The sequence below is a fragment of the Orcinus orca genome, chromosome 20 (genome assembly GCF_937001465.1).
Source record: "Orcinus orca chromosome 20, mOrcOrc1.1, whole genome shotgun sequence".
NCBI lineage: Eukaryota > Metazoa > Chordata > Mammalia > Artiodactyla > Delphinidae > Orcinus > Orcinus orca.
The window spans coordinates 27,733,543-27,752,528 of NC_064578.1; the positions used below are offsets into that span (position 1 = coordinate 27,733,543).

Here is an 18,986-nt window from a genome sequence, read left to right on the forward strand (position 1 = left end):
GAGAGGGGGCCTGGGGAGCTGGGGCCTGCTCGTGGATGGTCCTGACTCCTGGCCCAGATGGACACAGGCCTTCTGGGGTGACCAGAGCCCCGGGGAAGGAACTGGAAGGCGGGGATACAAAACTAGCAGTCCCTTTTACAGATGGGTTAACTGAGGCAAAGAGCGGGCAGGGCTTGGGAATTCCCATTCATTCATTCAGCAAACATTCCTTGAGCACTCTCGGGCTTCAACAATGAACAAGACGGAGGCTTAAGCTCCCACAGGGTCCGCTGGCCCGGCTCCTAAGACATCTTACCCTTTAGGCAGAAGAACAGGATTTGGAGACTCTGGTGCTGAGTCACAGGTCTAGAACATTCCAGTTTTAGCCAGAAACCTAGGAACCCATCCTCCTTGACCTCTCTCTTTCCTTCACCCCCCATATCCTACTACTGCTGTCGGTTCCACCGCCAAGATGCGTCCAGCATCGACCCCATCTCCCCGCTTCCACTTCCCTGGCCCATGTCAGGTCTCCCTGAGCAACCCCAGCCCCCAGACTCTCTCTTTTCCATGCCCCGCCAGAGCCAGAGGGAGTCTTTAAACATGCAAATCAGATGCTACCACAGCTCTTGCGGAAAATCTCCCAGTGGCTGCCCTTCCTTGTCACACAATCTGAATCCTCCCCAGGCCTACAGGGCCTGACCTGACCCCACCTTATGCCACACTCTCCGTCACTCCCTGTGCCCCAGCTGCACTGGCCTCCTTCTGCTCTGCAAATATGCTAACCTCTCTCCTGCCTCAGGGCCTTTGCACTTGCTCTTTCCCCAGCCAGAAATGCTATTCTTCACGTGGCAGGTCTTTTTTTTTTTTTTTTAATTGATTTATTTGGCTGTGTCAGGTCTTAGTTACAGCATGCAGGATCTTTCGTCACGGCACGCGGGCTTACTTTCCCCACGTCATGTGGGATCTTAGCTCCCCGACCAGGGATCGAACCCGTGTCCCCTGCACTGGAAGGCAGATTCTTAACCACCGAACCACCAGGGAAGCCCCATCACATGACAGGTCTTAGTTGTCAGCTTCACGTCACCTCCTCAGAAGCCTTCCTTGGTCACTCAAGCTAATGCAATCTCAGCCCCACACTGGTTCCTTCACAGATCAATGCAATCTACAACCATTTTTACTAATTTGTCTATTTGCCTTGTGTACTGTCTGGAATGTAAGTTCCACAAGGGAGGGATCACTGTTTCCCCAAGCACCTAGAGCAGCACCTACACTGTGGCAAATGAATGAGGAAGGGAGCCCCTCAGGCAGGCTCTTTAATCTGCAGCCCCAGAGGAATCACAACCACCTCCCGGCTACACACAGCACTTGAGGGATCATGAAGCCCCTTCTCAGTCCCGGAACCATCATAACTGCTCCAAGAGGCCAGCACTAGAGGGGTTCATGTCCCATTTCACAGAGGTGGAAACCAAGGCCCAAGAAGGGGGCAGTGGTGCTTCTAAGCCAGGGAAGAATGGTGCTGAGGCTAAGAGCTAGGGCTGCCCTACTCCAACTTCCCCGCCCATCACTGGCCCCAGCAGCTCAGGACCCAGGAGCCCGGCTGTGCATCCCACCCACTGTGGAGAAGAGATGCCAAGGTGGCCTGCAGGGGCCCCAGTTCAGAGACGGGCAGTGACAGGAGACACCGAGAGAGGCAGGTGCAGGGAGAGAGCCGGTAGGGAGCGGGGGAGGCAGCGGCTGAGGTGGAGACCTGGAGACCCAGATGGGGAAAAGGGACACGGGAGGGGCAGGGCCGAGGTGCCCCCCACTGCAGGGGCAAGTGCAACAGCGGGATGGTCTGTCAGAACTGGGGGGCATCCTGGGCCCTCTGAAAAAGCATGCTCAACCAGATACCTGAAAAATGAAATTCTGTTTTCAGTGCCAACTGCAGCAAGTAATGCTCTACAGTCTTGTTGGCAGCAGTTATGAGGACAGGGGTGCGGTCCTCTGGTCGGTACTGTGCTGAGGGTAAGAGCATTGACTCTGGACTCAGACTGCTGGGCTTGAATCCCTGGTTCTGTCATTTACCTGCTGTGTGATCTCAGGCAAGTTACTTAACCTCTCTGGTCTTTGTTCCCCTTCTATAAAAACAGGAACAGCAAAAGTGCTTTCATCAGGTATTGATGTCGAGGATTAAATGAGGTAAAGCATTTAGAATGACACCATGAAGCTTGTGCTATTATCAGTGATTCTTGATGACTGGGGGCAGGGGGAGAGGTGTGTGAAGTTTACGGTGTATGTAAAGGGGACCAGGAGTGAAAGCTTGTTGAGGATATGATTCTAGGCTCCCTTTCTCAGCTGGAAGACACAGCTCAGAGATGCCAAGGGAGACCAAGGTGGTAGATAGGGGGCCAGGGAGGGAATAACAGACTCAGACCCCACACCCACACATCCTTCAAGGTGCTACTCTCCTGGGCTGAGGGCTCCTGGGTCTTCATCATGCAGCAAATCCTGCTCAGTGGGGTCTAATCGGTGACAACAGAGGATCCTGGGGTCGCCTCAGGCTCTCTCCGCTCCAAGGGTGGTTCCCGGATGGGCCTCCTCAGCATCTCCTGGGAGCTTGTTAGAAAGGCAGGTTCCTGGGCCCCAAACAGACCTGCTCAGAGTCCCCAGAATGGCATCTGTGCTTTAACAAGCCCTCCTCGTAACACACAAATCCCAGAGGGGTGGGTAGGTAAGGCAGATTCTGATGCAGCAGGTCTGGGGAAGGACCCGAGAGTCTGCATTTCTAACAAGCTTCCTGGCGCTGCTGAGGCGGCCCATCTGAGACCACGCTTTGAACACCAAGCTCCTAGGCGGGAGGCTGCTACATGGCCCACCAGTGGCTGACCATTCCCCAGGGATGGCTCTGGTTTAGCCCGCTCTTGGCCTAATTAGGCAGATGTCATGCTTGGTCCCCGTACAAGCCCTGCCAACTTCACACGCTGAGTTCCCGCGAGGTCTCGGCAGACGTCTGAGTTTGCAGCCTCTGGTCTAGATGGTGACACTCTGGTAACTGGAACCCTCGGCTAACCAGATGCCTGGTCCCCACTGGCCCTGATGGCTGCATTTACTGAACTTACAGGGTCAGAAGATGCCTTGAATGCATCCAGATCTAAGTTGCCTCCTTCACCCCATCTCCCAGATGAGAAAGATCCAGGAAGACAAATGGCAACTGTATTAGGGTTCTCCAGAGAAAACAGAACCAATAGGATATCTACATATATAGAGAGAGATTTCTTTTAAGGAACCGACTCATGAGCTTGTTGGAGAAGACAAGTCTTAAATCTGCGGGGCAAAACTGAAGGCTGCAAATTCAGGTTAGAGTTGACATTGCAGTCTTCAGTCCGAAATCCACAGGGCAAGACAAGCAGGTTGGAAACTAGGCAAGGTTTCTATGTTGCAGTCTTGGGGCTGAATTCCTTCTTCTGGGAGAAACCTTAGTCTTTGCTTTTAAGGCCTTTGATTGGATGTGGCCCACCCACGTAACAGAGGATAATCTGCTTTAATAAAAGTCCACTGATTTAAATGTTAATCGCATCTAAAAAAATACCTACACAGCAACATCAGACTAGTGTTTAACTGAACAACTGGTCCCGATAGCCTAGCCAAGGTGATACATAAGATTAACCACCGTAGCAACCTTCAGGTCCTAGAAGACCTGCCGTGGGGCAGGAAAATAGGGTGCTGAGGCTAGAGTTCTCTGCCAGCCCTTCCTAACTGTGGGAGCTAGGAGAGCCCACTCCCACCCTGTCAGCTGGCAGGGAAGAGAGGGGGTGGTATGGCTGTGGTGATGGAGACAGGATACAAAATGAGAGTAATAATAACGCCTGCCCCAGGCCCTGTGCCCAGTGTGTTATGGACTTTAACTTCCATAGCTTCACAACATCCTTGAGCGAGGTGTTATCACCACTCCCATTCTCCAGAAGAGCAAACTGAGGCTTGGAGGGATGTGCATTCCAGAGCCTCTGCTAATACGACTCAGGACAAGTCATTTGGTCTTTCTGAGTCTCAGTTTAGTTTTCTTATCCATCAAATGTAAATTACAGGGGCTTCCCTGGTGGCGCAGTTGTTGAGAGTCCGCCTGCCGATGCAGGGGACACGGGTTCCTGCCCCGGTCCGGGAAGATCCCACATGCCACGGAGCAGCTAGGCCCGTGAGCCATGGCCGCTGAGCCTACGTGTCTGGAGCCTGTGCTCCGCAATGGGAGAGGCCACAACAGTGAGAGGCCCGCATACCACCAAAAAAAAAAATGTAAATTACAAAATGCCTGACACACTGCAGGTACTCGCTCAAATGAGAAAATCCTCTCCGGGACTCCCTACTGTTCTCAGGACAATGTCCAAACACCCTGATAGCTGCCGCCCCCCGCCCCCCCCCCCCCCCCACCGACTGCCTCAACACATTTCTGGCTCTAGCTATGCTGTTTACTACACAGAGTTCCAACAGTACTTTTTCATGCCTCTGTAATTTTGCACATGCTGTTCCATCTGCCTGGCATGCCCTTCCCTCTTCTTCACTTAGCTCTGTCATTCTTCAAACTCAGCTCAGCAAAACCAAATGAAATCAATGCCACTATGCCTTCCTGCCCCCACCCCCAGGATAAAAGTTAAAAAGCTGGCGATACCAAGTGTTGACAAGGATGTGGAGCAACTGGAACTCTCACATGTCACCAACAGGAGTGTAGATTGGTACAACCGCTTTGGAGAAATGTTTGGCAGCGACTATGAAGCTAAATAAATGCATCCCTTATGATGACCCAGCAACGCCCAGCAGAAACATGCAATATGTTCACCAAAAGACACACCGGAGAACTTTCAGAGCAGCACTATTTGTAATAGCCCCAGGCCGGGAGTCCCCTAAATGCCTATCATCTGGAAAAGGGATAAATAAATGGTGAACGTGCACACGGTGGACCACACTGCCACGAGCATGAAGGAAGCACGAGGACAGCAACAATATGAATAGGTCTTATGAACATACTGAATGCAGGAAGCCAGACGCAAAGGGGCGTGTCATCCTGTATAATCTCATTACGTGAAGTTAAACCCAGGCAAAACAAGTCTATGCTGCTGGAGGGGCAGTGCAAGATAGTGGGGGAGGGTGTGAGTAACCGGACGGGGCTACCAGGGGGCTTCAGTGAGGGTCACGTTTGTTTCTCAATCTAGGGGCTGCTAACACGGATGTTTTGGGTTTGTGAACAGTCATTGAGCAGGAAGTCTGCTCTATTTTGTATATTATACTTCAAGAAAACGTTTTTTAAAAAAACACAAATTGGGGACTGCTCTACAAAGTGCCCCCTGAGCCCCTGGCCCTGGAGAGGGAAGCACTTACATTGTTACCATATTGCTACCACTGGCTTAGGAAATGTCACCCTCACTTGAGCTTAAAGATGGGACCAGATCTTATTTTCATCTCTGCTGTTTCCAGAGCAGAGAGGCATAGAACGGGAGCTCGACAAACGTTTGCTGAAAGTTGAAGAAAGAGTGAAGGTGAAGGGAAGAGGATCTGCGGCATCTTGGAATTGCAGAAGCCTACAGATTCACAGAATCCCAGGGTTTGGGAATTCTAGGATTTCGGAAATCAGGAGTTCTCTGAATCTCTGAGCTGAAAGGCTTTACAGTTTATCTGGTACCACCTTCTAGCCGCAGCCCTACCACCCCAATGTTCCACAGCGCTGGTTCTCTGAAATGGGGGGGGGGTCCATCCCCAAGCTGCTAATACTCCCTGGGGCCCTCCCTGCACACCCACTGCTGCACTGGCTCCTGCCATGTGGTGCACAGCCCCTCAGAGAGCAGACTGGTGCTCCCATCAAGGTGGGGGGCGGGCAGCGTCTTGACACAAATCACTTCCCTATCTTAGCTAAAGCTGCTGAGCTCTGAAGACGATGCACTCCCAAAAGGCAGCCAGGCCGACATGGGGATAAATATAGATACAGACAGCATGGGGAGGAGGCTGCTGCAGGGGTCAGCCCTGACACCCCCACCCCCAGCTCTCCTGAGGCTCCCAGCTGTGGCCAGACCACACCCAGAGGGAGGCTATTCTCTGTAGCCACCACCAAATGGGCTTGATCCTGGGGCATCTCCATCCTGTTGCCCCAGGGGCTGGTCCAGCAGGCTGAGAGGCAGCCTCCACACTACCGCCCAAGGAGTCCAGGCACTGGGTTCTGCCCGCTTCTGCCACCCCTTCCCTCTAGGTCTCAGCTCCTTCATCTGCAAAGTGGGGCTGGCGACGCCCTGCCCTCTTGCCTCCCAGCAAGTGCTACAGGGGATGGGCGTGGATGGACTCTGGGATGCAGGAAGTACTTCGGGGACCTCGGGGTGAATCTGGCCAGGCTCAGAGAGGGGGGACCAAGCTAATGGAGGGAGGAGGGCATGGTGACAATGACCGCCAGCTGAAGTCATTCCAAAGTAGCTTCATTTGAAGGGGACTGTGGGGCAGCCTCAGGGACTGGGACCCAGCCCTGGGGCCCTACCCCCTGGCATCCACACCCACCCAGGGGCCTACCATGGGGAGACTAGGAGACAGGGGCTCCCAACTCTCTATGTGAACTCCCCACAAGTCCCCTCCTCCCTCTGCCTCAGTTTCCCTGCCTGTCAGGGTTCAGGCCCCTTCTGGCTTTGGGGAGTTTACATATGCCCCTCAGTCTTTGCTGGGCTGCTCTGGGATTCTAGCCCCAAGCTCCCGCCCAGGAACTCCAGGCTGATTGGGCCTGAAAGGTCATCTGGGCTTACTCAGTACCCGAATCCCCTTGTGGGCACCTACAGTGGCTGGGCACCCTCTGCTCACATCCCTCTGCAGACTGAGCTCCCCACCTTCTGTTAATGGCTTTCACCCCGCCACACTGAAGAGGCGCCCACCTGCCCCTTCTCATCCAGACAGCGGGGAGGGGCCTCTCTGAGCCTCCGCATCCCAGGCAAGAGGCCCACAGCCCAGCCCCAGGCCCTCCTCAGTAAGTCCTCCTGGCCAAGGACATTGCCAGCTGCTCCCAGGAAACCTTCACTGATAAGATGGAAATAACAGCATTGACTGTGTGCTTCCTGAGTGCCTGGCCCTGTCCACAGGTTCTCACCATTCTGTGTAGGCTATCCTGCAGCCCCAGCAGAGGAGCCCTATTATTACCACCCCATTTCATAGAACAGAGAACTGAGGCACAAAGAGGTTATGTAACCTGCCTATTAGAGGTTGAACTGTGTCCCCCAGAAGAGGTGTTAAAATCCTAACCCCTAAGATCAGCATGTGATCATATTTGGAAACAGGTAGCTACAGATGTAAAGAGTTAAGATGAGGACATGCTGGAGTACGGTGGGCCCTTATTCCCACATGACTGGTGTCCTTAAGGGCACAGAGGGAAGGCAGCCATGGGAAGGAGGCAGAGACTGGAGTGACGTCACCACAAGGCAAGGGATGCCTGCAGCTACCAGGAGCTGGATGAGGCAAGAAGGCACCCTCCCCTAGAAACTTTAGAGGGAGCGTGGCCCTGCCAACAGCTTGAATTTGGACTTCTAGCCTCCAGAACTGTGAGAGAATACATTTCTGTAGTTTGAAGCCACCCAGTTTGTGGTGGCTTCACAGCAGCCCTTGGAAACTAATACACTGCCCAAGGTCACTTAGCTAGTCAGTGGCAAACCAGAGCTTGAAATGAGATGGGGTCCACTGTGCTCTTGCCCAGCACAGCCCTCAGACTCGGAAAGATTGTTGGGGGCCCAAAGGAGGGAGAGGTTGGATAGCATCATCTGCTGGGAGCTGAGCATGCACTCTCCTGTGTCATGGGGCAGGGACAGCCAGAGCACAGAAGGAGGCCAGATGCCTCTAGCTCCTGACGAGACAAGGGCCACCAAAGGAGACACAGAGCTGCGTGGTGGAGAGAAAGGGCTCTTGGAATACACTGAGCATGTTCCCACCTCAGGGCCCTTGTACGTGCTCCCTCCTCTGCTTTGGGCACTCCTCCCTCCTTCATTCATTCAAAAATATCCATGGAGCATATCCAGGAAGTATCCTAGTTCCTGCTGGGATACAGCCATGAACGTCATGCCATAGATTAACATCTCAGCTTAAGTGTCACACCTCCTCCTCCAGAAGTCTCCCTGATGTCCCCACCCCCCATCCCGCCAATCTCAATCACTTCACCCTGCTTCATTCTCTTTATGGCATTTTCCACCATCTTAAGTTTTCCTGTCTCTTTGTCATTTGCTTGCCTCACTCTATCCCCCCAACTCCATTCAGAGCTCTGTAGTTGTACCCCAGCTTTGGCACAGTCCATAGGAGGAGCTGTTCAAAAAACATTTGCTGAGGAGCCTGCCCAGACAAGATGGTGGAGTAGAAGGACCTGAGCTCACCTTCTCTCCTGAAAACACCAAAATCACAACCAGCTGCTGAACAACCACTGACAAAAAAGGACTGGAACCTACCAAAAGATATTGTACTTCCAAAGACAAAGAAGCAGCCACAACGAGATGGGGGCAGACACCAGAAGCAAGAGGAACTATAACCCTGCAGCCTGTGGGACTGCAAACACAGAAAGTTAGACAAAATGAGATGGCAGAGGAATATGTTCCAGATGAAAGAACAAGATAGAAACCCAGAAGAACAAGTCTGTGAAGTGGAGATAGGCAATCTACCTGAAAAAGAATTCAGAGTAATGACAGTGAAGATATCCAAGATCGTGGAAAAAGAATGGAGGCACAGACCAAGAAGATATAAGAAATGTTTAACAAGGAGCTAGAAAATTTCAAGAAAAACAAACAGAGATGAACAATACAATAACTGAAATTAAAAATACACTAGCAGGGGGCTTCCCTGGTGGCACAGTGGTTAAGAATCCACCTGCCAATGCAGGGGACGCGGGTTCGAGCCCTGGTCTGGGAAGATCCCACATGCCACGGAGCAACTAAACCTGTGTGCCACAGCTACTGAGACTGCACCCTAGAGCCCATGCTCCACAATAAGAGAAGCCACCGCAGTGAGAAGCCCACGCACCACAACAAAGAATAGCCCCCACTCACCGCAACTAGAGAAAGCCCACACGCAGCAATGAAGACCCAACGCAGCCAATAAATAAATGAATAGATTAAACAACAACAACAACACTAGCAGGAATCAACAGCAGAATAAATAAGGCAGAAGAATGGATAAGTGAGCTGGAAGCCAGAATGGTGGAAATCACTTCTGTGGAACAGAATAAAGAAAAAAGAATGAAAAGAAATGAGGACAGTTTAAGAGACCTCTGGGACAACATTAAAAGCACCAACATTCGCATTATAGGGTTCCCAGAAGGAGAAGAGAGAGAGAAACAGCTTGAGAAAATATGTGAAGAGGTAATAGCTGAAAACATCCCTCACATGGGAAAGGAAACAGTCACCCAGGTCTGGGATGTGCAGAGTACACCACACAGGATAAACCCAAGGAGGAGCATGCCGAGACACACATCAATCAAGCTGACAAAAACGAAAGACAAAGAGAAAATAGTAAAAGCAACAAGGGAAAAGCAACAAATAACATACAAGGGAATCCCATAAGGGTATCGGCTGACTTTTCTCTGTAGGCCAGAACGGAGTGGCATGATATATTTAAAGTGATGAAGGGGAAAAACCTACAACCAAGCAAGGCTCTACCCAACACGTCTCTCATTCAGATTTGATGGAGAAATCAAAAGCTTTAGAGACAAGCAAAAGCTAAGAGAATTCAGCACCACCAAACCAGCTCTACAACAATTCTAGGCAGAAAAGAGAAGCCCACAACTAGCAACAAGGAAATTATGAATGGGAAAGCTCACTGGTAAAGGTAAACATACAGTAAAGGTAGGAAATCATCCACACACAAATACGATATCAAAACCAGCAATCATGAGAAGAGGAGAATACAAATGCAGGATACTGGAAATGCATTTGAAATTAAGAGACCAGCAACTTAAAATCATCTTCTATATACACAGACAGCTATATCAAAACCTCACGGTAGGGCTTCCCTGGTGGCGCAGTGGTTGAGAGTCCGCCTGCCAATGCAGGGGACGCGGGTTCGTGCCCCAGTCCAGGAAGATCCCACATGCCGCGGAGCGGCTGGGCCCGTGCCTGTGCGTCCGGAGCCTATGCTGTGCAACGGGAGAGGCCACAACAGTGAGAGGCCCGCGTACCACAAAAAAAAAACCAAAAAAACCTCATGGTAACCACAAACCAAAAATCTACAGTAGATATACATACAAAAAAGAAATCCAAACACAACACTAAAGATAGTCATCAAATCACAAGAGAACAAAAGAGGAAGGAAAGAAAAAAGACCTACAAAAACAATCCCAGGGGCTTCCCTGGTGACAAAGTGGTTAAAAATCTGCCTGCCAATGCAGGGGACACGGGTTCGAGCCCTGGTCCGGGAAGATCCCACATGCCGTGGAGCAACTAAGCCTGTGCGCCACAACTACTGAGCCTGCACTCTAGAGCCCGCGAGCCACAACTACTGAAGCCCGCACACCTAGAGCCCATGCTCTGCAACAAGAGAAGCCAGCGCAGTGAGAAGCCTGCACATGACAACAAAGAGTAGCCACTGCTCAGCAATAAAGACCCAATGCAGCCAAAAATAAAATAGATTAATTAAAATAAAATCAATTATAAGAAAAAAACTGTAAAAAACACAGACACATGGAGGCTAAACAATATGCTACTAAACAACCAATGGATCACTGAAGAAATCAAAGAGGAAATTAAAAAATAGCTAGAGACAAATGAAAACAAAAACACAATGATACAAAACCTATGGGACTCAGCAAAAGCAGTTCTAAAAGGGAATTTTATAGCAATACAATCTTATCTCAGGAAACAAGAAAAATCCCAAATAACCAACCTAAACTTACACCTAAAGCAACTAGAGAAAGAAGAACAAGCAACACCCAAAGTTGGAAGGAAAGAAATCACAAAGATCAGAGCAGAAATAAATGAAATAGAGATGAAGAAAACAATAGAAAAGATCAGCGAAACTAAAAGCTGGTTCTTTGAAAAGATAAACAAAATTGAAAAACCTTTAGTCAGACTCATTAAGAAAAAAAAGGGAGAGGGCTCAAATCAATAAAATTAGAAATGAAAAAGGAGAAGTTACAACGGATGCCAAAGAAATACAAAGGATCGTAAGAGACTACTACAAGCAACTATATGCCAATAAAATGGACAGCTTAGAAGAAATGGACAAATTCTTAGAAAGGTACAAAACTGAACCAGGAAGAAATAGAAAATATGAACAGACCAATCACAGGTACTTAAATTGAAAAAGTCATTTAAAAACCCCCAACAAACAAAAGTCCAGGGCCAGATGGCTTCACAGGCAAATTCTATCAAACATTTAGCAAAGAGTTAACACCTATCCTTCTGAAACTATTTCAAAAAATTGCAGAGGAAGGAACACTCCCAAACTCATTCTATGAGGCCGCTACAACCCTAACACCAAAATCAGACAAAGATACCGCAAAAAAAGAAAATTACAGGCCAATATCACTGATGAAAAAGATAGACACAAAAATCCTCAACAAAATACTAGCGAACCAAATCCAACAGCACATTAAAAGGTCCATACACCATGATCAAGTGGGACTTATCTCAGGGATGCAAGGATTTTTCAATATCTGCAAATCAATCAGTGTGATACACCACATTAACAAACTGAAGAATAAAAATCATATGATCATCTCAATAGATGCGGAAAAAGCTTTTGACAAAATTCAACACCCATTTATGATAAAAAATAAAAACTCTCCAGAAACTGGGCATAGAGAGAACATACTTCAACATAATAAAGGCCATATATGACAAACTCACAGCTAACATCATACTCAACGATGAAAAGCTGAAAGCATTTCCTCTAAGATCAGGAACAGGACAAGGATTCCGCTCTCACCACTTTTACTGAACATAGTATTGGAAGTCCTAGCCACGGTAATCAGAGAAGAAACAGAAAGAAAAGGAATCCAAATTGGAAAAGAAGAAGTAAAACTGTCACTGTTTGCAGATGACACGATACTATACATAGAAAATCCTAAAGAAGCTACCAGAAAACTACTAGAGCTTGTCAGTGAATTCAGTAAAGTTGCAGGATACAAAATTAATACACAGAAATCTGTTGCATTTCTATACACTAACAATGAAAGATCAGAAAGAGAAATTAAGGAAACAATCCCATTTACCATCGTGTCAAAGAATAAAATACCTAGGAATAAACCTACCTAAGGAGGCAAAAGACCTGTACTCCAAAAACCATAAGATGCTGATGAAAAAAATCAAAGATGACACAAACAGATGGAAAGATATATACCATGTTCTTGGATTGGAAGAATCAATATTATCAAAATGACTATACTGCCCAAGGTAATCTACAGATTGAATATAATCCCTATCAAATTACCAATGGCATTTTTTGTAGATCTAGAACAAAAAATCTTAAATTTTCTATGGAAACACGCAAGATCCCGAATAGCCAAAGCAATCTTAAGAAAAATGGCGCTGGAGCAACCAGGCTCCCTGACTTCAGACTATACCATAAAGCTACAGTAAGCAAAACAGTATATTACCGGGACTTCCCCGGTGGTCCAGTGGCTAAGACTCCATGTTCCCAGTGCAGGGGGCCTGGGTTTGCTCCCCGGCCAGGGAACAAGATCCCACATGCTGCAACTAAGAGTTCACATGCCACAACTAAAAGATCCCTCATGCCACATCTAAAAAGATCCCGCACGCCGCAACTAAAGATCCTGCATGCCACAACTAAAAGATCCCGTGTGACACAACTAAGACCCGGCGCAGCCAAATAAATAAATAAATATTAAAAAAAAACCACAACAGTATGTTACTGGCACAAAGACAGACTTATAGATCAATGGAACTGGATGGAAAGCCCAGAAATAAACCCACGCAGCTACGGTCAATTAATCTACAACAAAGGAGGCAAGAATACATAATGGGGAAAAGACAGTCTCTTCAATAAGTGGTGCTGGGCTTCCCTGGTGGTGCAGTGGTTTAGAATCCTCCTACCAATGCAGGGGACAGGGGTTCAAGCCCTGGTCCAGGGAGATCCCACATGCTGCAGAGCAACTAAGCTGCCCATGTGCCACAACTACTGAGCTTGTGCTCTAGAGCCCATATGATCCACAAATCCCACTCCTGGGCACATAACCAGAGAAAACTTTGAAAAGATACATGCACCTCAGTGTTAACTGCAGCACTATTTACAACAGCCAAGACATGGAAGCAACTTAAATGTCCATCAACAGAGGAATGGATTAAGAAGATGTGGTACATATATACAATGGAATATTACTGAGCCATAAAAAGGAATGAAATAATGCCATTTGCAGCAACATGGATGGACCTAGAGATTATCATACTAAATGAAGTCAGAGAAAGACAAGTATTATATGATATCACTTATATGTGGAATATAAAAAAATGATACAAATTAACTTATTTACAAAACAGAAACAGACTCACTTATTCACAAAACAGAAAGAGACTTTGAAATCAAACTTATGGTTACCAAACTTATGGTTATATATATACTACTATATATAATATAAAACAGATAATCAACAAGGACCTACTGTATAGCACAGGGAACTCAATATTCTGTAATAATCTATATGAGAAAAGAATCTGAGAAAGAATGGATACATGGGACTTCCCTGGTGGAGCAGTGGTTAAGGATCCACCTGCCAATGCAGGGGACACAGGTTCGAGTTCTGGTCCGGGAAGATCCCACATGTCGCGGAGCAACTAAGCCCATGCGCCACAACTACTGAACCTGCGCTCTAGAGCCTGTGAGCCACAACTACTGAGCCCACGTGCCACAACTACTGAAGCCCGCATGCCTAGAGCCCGCGCTCCGCAACAAGAGAAGCCACCGCAATGAGAAGCACGCGCACCGCAACAGAGCAGCCCCCGCTCGCCGCAACTAGAGAAAGCCTGCGCACAGCAACAAAGACCCAACACAGCCAAAAATAAATAAGATAAATAAATTTATTTTAAAAAATAGAATGGATATTTGTATATGTATAACTGAATCATTTTGCTATACACCTGAAACTAACACAAACTGTAAATCAACTATACTCTAATATAAAGTAAAAAATTTTAAGCCTATGAATAAACAAATCTGTGGCTCTACCTAAAATAGTAAATAAACCCTTGATATATTACACTATTAAAACAAAACAAAACAAAACACATTTGTTCAGTGACGAATAGATGGTTGCATGGTGAGGGAAACCTTTCTGGAAGGCAGGGACCCGAAGCCACAGGTGGAAGAGGTATCACGCCAACTGGGCAAAGCCCTCTTTGGTTTATAACCCCTTTCACAGCTGCCTTAAGAACCACATGAAAGGGGCTTCCCTGGTGGCGCAGCGGTTAAGAATCCGCCTGCCACTGCAGGGGACATGGGTTCGAGCCCTGGTCTGGGAAGATCCCACATGCCGCGGAGCAACTAAGCCTGTGCACCACAACTACTGAGCCTGCGCTCTAGAGCCCGTGAGCCACAACTACTGAGTCCATGTGTCACAACTACTGAAGCCCACGTGCCTAGAGCCCGTGCTCCGCAACAAGAGAAGCCACGGCAACGAGAAGCCCGCGCACCGCAACGAAGAGTAGCCACCGCTCACCGCAACTAGAGAAAGCCCGTGCTCAGCAACGGAGACCCAACTCAGCCAAAAATAAATAAATAAAAATAAATAAATTAAAAAAAAAAAGAGCCACATGAAGAAAGCAAGGGAACAGCTAGCTTCTGGTCTAAAGCTCCCCATTTTCTAGATGAAGAAACCGAGGTCCAAGAGGTTAAGAGACTTGGCCCAGGTCACCTGGGGGATGGGTAACTCTCCCCGGCACACCCCAGACCTCTGGTCCTGCAGGCAACGGCAGCAGGTGACACCCCAACCAGGTCAGCAGCCACCATGACCACCTCCCCCAGAGCTTCAGTGCTGGGAGAATCCCACCTTCTCCCAGACTCACGACTTTCCCTTCCCCCAGGCCAGCACTTGCCCCTCCTCCATCGTTGCCCTCTGACAGTGCCCCAGCACTCAGTATGGTGAGACAGAGATTCCTCCGGAAACCCCAAAGGGTGAGCTCATGACTCTTCTAGGCTCCATCACCCAACATCACAGACCCATTCAACAGGAGGCTACAAGGAGGGGCGGACTCAGCCATTAAGCCAGTCAGTGCAGGGAAGAGCCCTGAACAAGATGGACACAGGATGCCCTTGCCATTCCTGGAGCTGACCCCCTGGGGAGGAGGGCAGAGAACAAACTGACACATACTTGAATGAATCAGATGATGGGAGAGAGCGGCTAATGCCTTGAGAAAAATTAAGCAAGGTGATGTGATAGCGAGCGAGGGATCAGCGTCTAGTCTAGTTTCATCTCAGGCTCTGGAGGCACGTGTGGACAGGGCTAGTGGAGAAACACTCCAGGACGTGGGCCAGCACAGCCCTCTTGACGCCACCACAGAGCAGAGGCCAGGTGGCCCAAGGAAGGGAGAGGACACCTGGCTGGGAGCCAGGAGGTGCCTCGGACCCCCGCTCATTCCTCAGGCCCTGTAGGACCTCAGGAAGCCATGAATCCCCTTGGGACCCCATACCCTATTTCTGGACAGCATGGGTGGGACATGATCGTCTTCTCCAGTTGCTGCCTGCCAAGACCCTACGGTGACCTGGCCTCCTGACTTCCAAGGAGCCCACCCTGTGTCCTGCAGGGGACCTGGCAGGAGGGGAGGAATCCTGCCCCCTCTCTGAGGCCATATTCTCCCAGCTGGAGGGAGATGGATTCCTGAAGTGACTGCCCTGACTCGGCAGCCCCTGCAAGGGTTAGAGGAGAGGAGAGCATCAGGCAGATGGGACCCCGGCCCTGCCTGAGGGCTTCACAGTAGGGGACCTTGCCTGGCAACCTTGCTCCTGCGGGAATTCCTAGAGAATGCTCTTCTGTTTTCCATCACCCCTTAGAGCCCTGTGAGGCCAGCCCAAGGTGGGGGAAACGGGACCACCCCACTGGATCTACCATCCCCCATGGTGTTCTCTTCAGCCTAGTGGCACCTTCCTGTTCAGGACCCTGCCTGCCCCTGGAACAGCCCAGAAGTCCAACATTTGGATTCTGAGGCTCCTCTCTCCAGGAAGGAAGTGGGAGAGAGAGAAGCGAGCTTGCCTGAGGAAATCCCAGAAGGAATCCTAAATCAGTGACCCACATCAGGCTTACTAATATTCCCATGAATAATGGTAATGATGGTTAACATTAACTGAGCGCTTATCGGGCACCAGTCACAGCGCTGGTGCACAAGCCCTTTGTTGTCTAATTTAATCCTCACAACTACCTTTAAAGAACTACACAACTACCCTAAAAGATTATAAAGATGTACAGAGTATTGCTCTTACTACTTTACAGGTACAGAAACTGAGGCTCTAGCTCCGACCCTCTTCTTACGTCCCTGGATTTTTAATTCTTGTGGCCTCTGGGAGGGAGGTCCCATGACCACCAGTGCACCCAACTTTGCAGAACACCTGCCCCCTGGCCCAGGTTCCAGTCTCCCAGCAGTCCTGTAAACTGGATTGTGTCAAATTTTGCTTCATTTTACCAATGGAAACGCCCTTAAGCCCTAGGAGTGACAAGGCACCCAAACAGGACACGGCAGAGGGCCAGGAGAACTCAAGTGTCCACATTCTTAGCCCACAGCTCTTTCCATGGAGAAAACTGCCTGGGTGACCCCTCCCACTCCAGCCAGCTATGTCACATGCCTGGGACAGTCCCAGCACTCACTGGGCTCCATACCAGAGGAACTGCAATAAAACCACTTTTTATGTTTGCACCCAGCCTCCATATGCACAGGCCCTGGACAATGAGCCCATTTTACAGATGGGGACCTGGGCTCGGAGGGGAGGAAGGTCTAGGCCAGGGGCCCACTGCTGGGTAGGCGTTCAGACCCAGGTCTCCCAAGCTCTCCATTAGGGCTGTGCAGCTGCCGAAGGTTACAGCTTGGCTCCTCTCCCCAGTTACTGAAGCTGTGGGTGCTCCAAGAAACAGAAACAGCCCCCCATCCCTCAGTGACAGCCCACACCCCTAGGGGAGCAAACACTAAGGGCAGACAGACAAAGGGCCACTCAGCTAATTCTCCCAGATCCTTTGCCCTTGTCACTTCACCCAGTACATAACAGGGCTGGGGGAGTCCCAGATAGTAAGAAGAACTTCCACCTGGCTAACAGAGCCCTGGGTTCCAGTGCCACCTGTCACCTTGGGCAAACCACAGCCCCTTCCCCAAAGCGGCTTGTCCAACAAGGCTGGGGGATGACATGGGAAGAGGAAAGTAAGACCCCTCTATTTTTCAGAGAAGCAGCTCTGCGGGGTAACGAGGAACGGGAAGGAAGAAAGGGCCTTGCTCTCTCTCTCGCCATGCTTCCCCCTCCCCGCCCCCACCCAAAACACACAGGTGCCAGATAGCGTTTGAGAAAAAACTAGTTTGCAAACACACTCCGACTTCTGGAAAGCTGCCCAGTTCCACTCCCTCTCTTTGCTCCCCCTTCGCCCGCAGGGAGCTGACTCTCTAGCAGTTCTCTGGGGCCGGGGACGGAGGGGGGTTGGGGGGCTGGGAGTAGGGCACGGGGGGCGAGGAGCGGGCCCCGCGCCTGCCCGGAGCCAGCCCGAACTCAGCACTTCCGTAGCTGCGATGGTGGCGGGGCTCCACCTTCCTGACGCCCCCAGGCGCCTCCGGGGAGGTAGGAGGGTCCCTAAACCGCTGGGCTCGGACCCCGGGCGGCGCCACCGTCCTCTCGGCACCCTGCCCTCTGTTGCCCCGCGGTCGGGGCGAAGACGGAGCGCCCCCGCGTGGCCGGGTCGGAGCTCAGTCACCCAAACGCCGGGGTCCGGGTGAGCGCGGGTGGAGGGAGGGGGCTTGGGGTTCCGCAGTCCCCCGAAGCGGAACCCAGCTTCCTTACAAGCCGCCACTGGCACCAGAAGCCGAGCCCCAAGGCCGAACTTGAGCCCTCCCGCCAGGGCGCCCCGCCCGCCCCTTTGGGGCCCCACTCACCTCGGGTCCCGCTACCCTCACCGCGCGGCTGCCGCTCCCCGCACTCCGGGCCACCGGGGCATCCCCGGGAGCTCCCCTGCTCGGCTGGGCCCGCGGGCGCGGGACAGGCTCAGGGCGCTGCCCCCGCGGCCATGGCCAGCTCGCGTGCGCTCGCAGCTGCTCGAGGTCCAGTCCTCCTCCACGGCCGGGCGGGTAGTGGCGGCGGCTGCTGCTCGGGCTCCTCCCTCGGCCGAGGGCGGGGGCGGGCGTGGGGCGGGAAGTGGGAGGCGAGGCGGGCGCTTCCTGGAGGGGCGAGCGCTCCCACGGGCGGAGCGGGGACGATATCCTGCCCGCCCGCCGCCCGCGGCTGGCGCGCCCAGGCACTCCGGGTTGTCAGTGCCTCGGGGCCCCGAATGTTCGAGGCCGGGATCCGAGTGTCCGAACGTTCGAGGCCGGGATCCGAGGATCTGAACGTTCCAGGCTAGGATTCCGCGGATCGGAACGCAGCTGGTTCGCACTCGCCCCAGGCTGGCCTCGCCCGAGCCGCTGGCACCTCCGAGTTGCCCGCACCGTGCGCTCAGGGCTGCCGACGCGGGATCCGAGGGGTGGGGTCGGCCCGGACCTGCCAGGCCCTAGGGCGCCCTCTGCAGCCTCGACCCCAAGGGCTGTTCGGCTCAACGCTGCGCCCTCGGGGGATATACCACGGGGGGTTTGGTTCTGGGCTGTATCGGGCAGCACTAGGATCGCTGTGTTTTCTTCTTTTTTTTTTTTTTCCCCGATAGTAAAAGAGCTCGGCGTTTTCTTGTTACCGCCAGGGACTGGAAAGATGACACAAGCGTTATTTCTCTGACTGAGACGATAAGATAAACACAGTTCGAACAGTGCCTGGGGCTAGTCAGCGGGAGGGCGTCTAGCGGGTCCTTGAGACCTTAGCGCACCGAGTCCGCCCTTCGGCGGTGGCCTTCTTTTCCCTAGAAGAGGCAC

General features: G+C 51.0%; 1 protein-coding gene across 4 annotated transcripts in view; it reads right to left on the reverse strand.

Annotated features, from left to right (window-relative positions):
• The window catches only part of CPNE2 (copine 2), a 52,512-nt gene extending 34,347 nt beyond the window's left edge, over positions 1-18,165 (reverse strand). For all 4 annotated transcript variants that reach the window (XR_007474437.1, XM_049703797.1, XM_033418991.2 and 1 more), the window contains exon 1: positions 18,024-18,165. The gene's annotated coding sequence lies outside the window, so the exon portion shown is untranslated. The remainder of the gene's footprint in view (positions 1-18,023) is intronic.
• Positions 18,166-18,986: the final 821 nt, after the last annotated feature.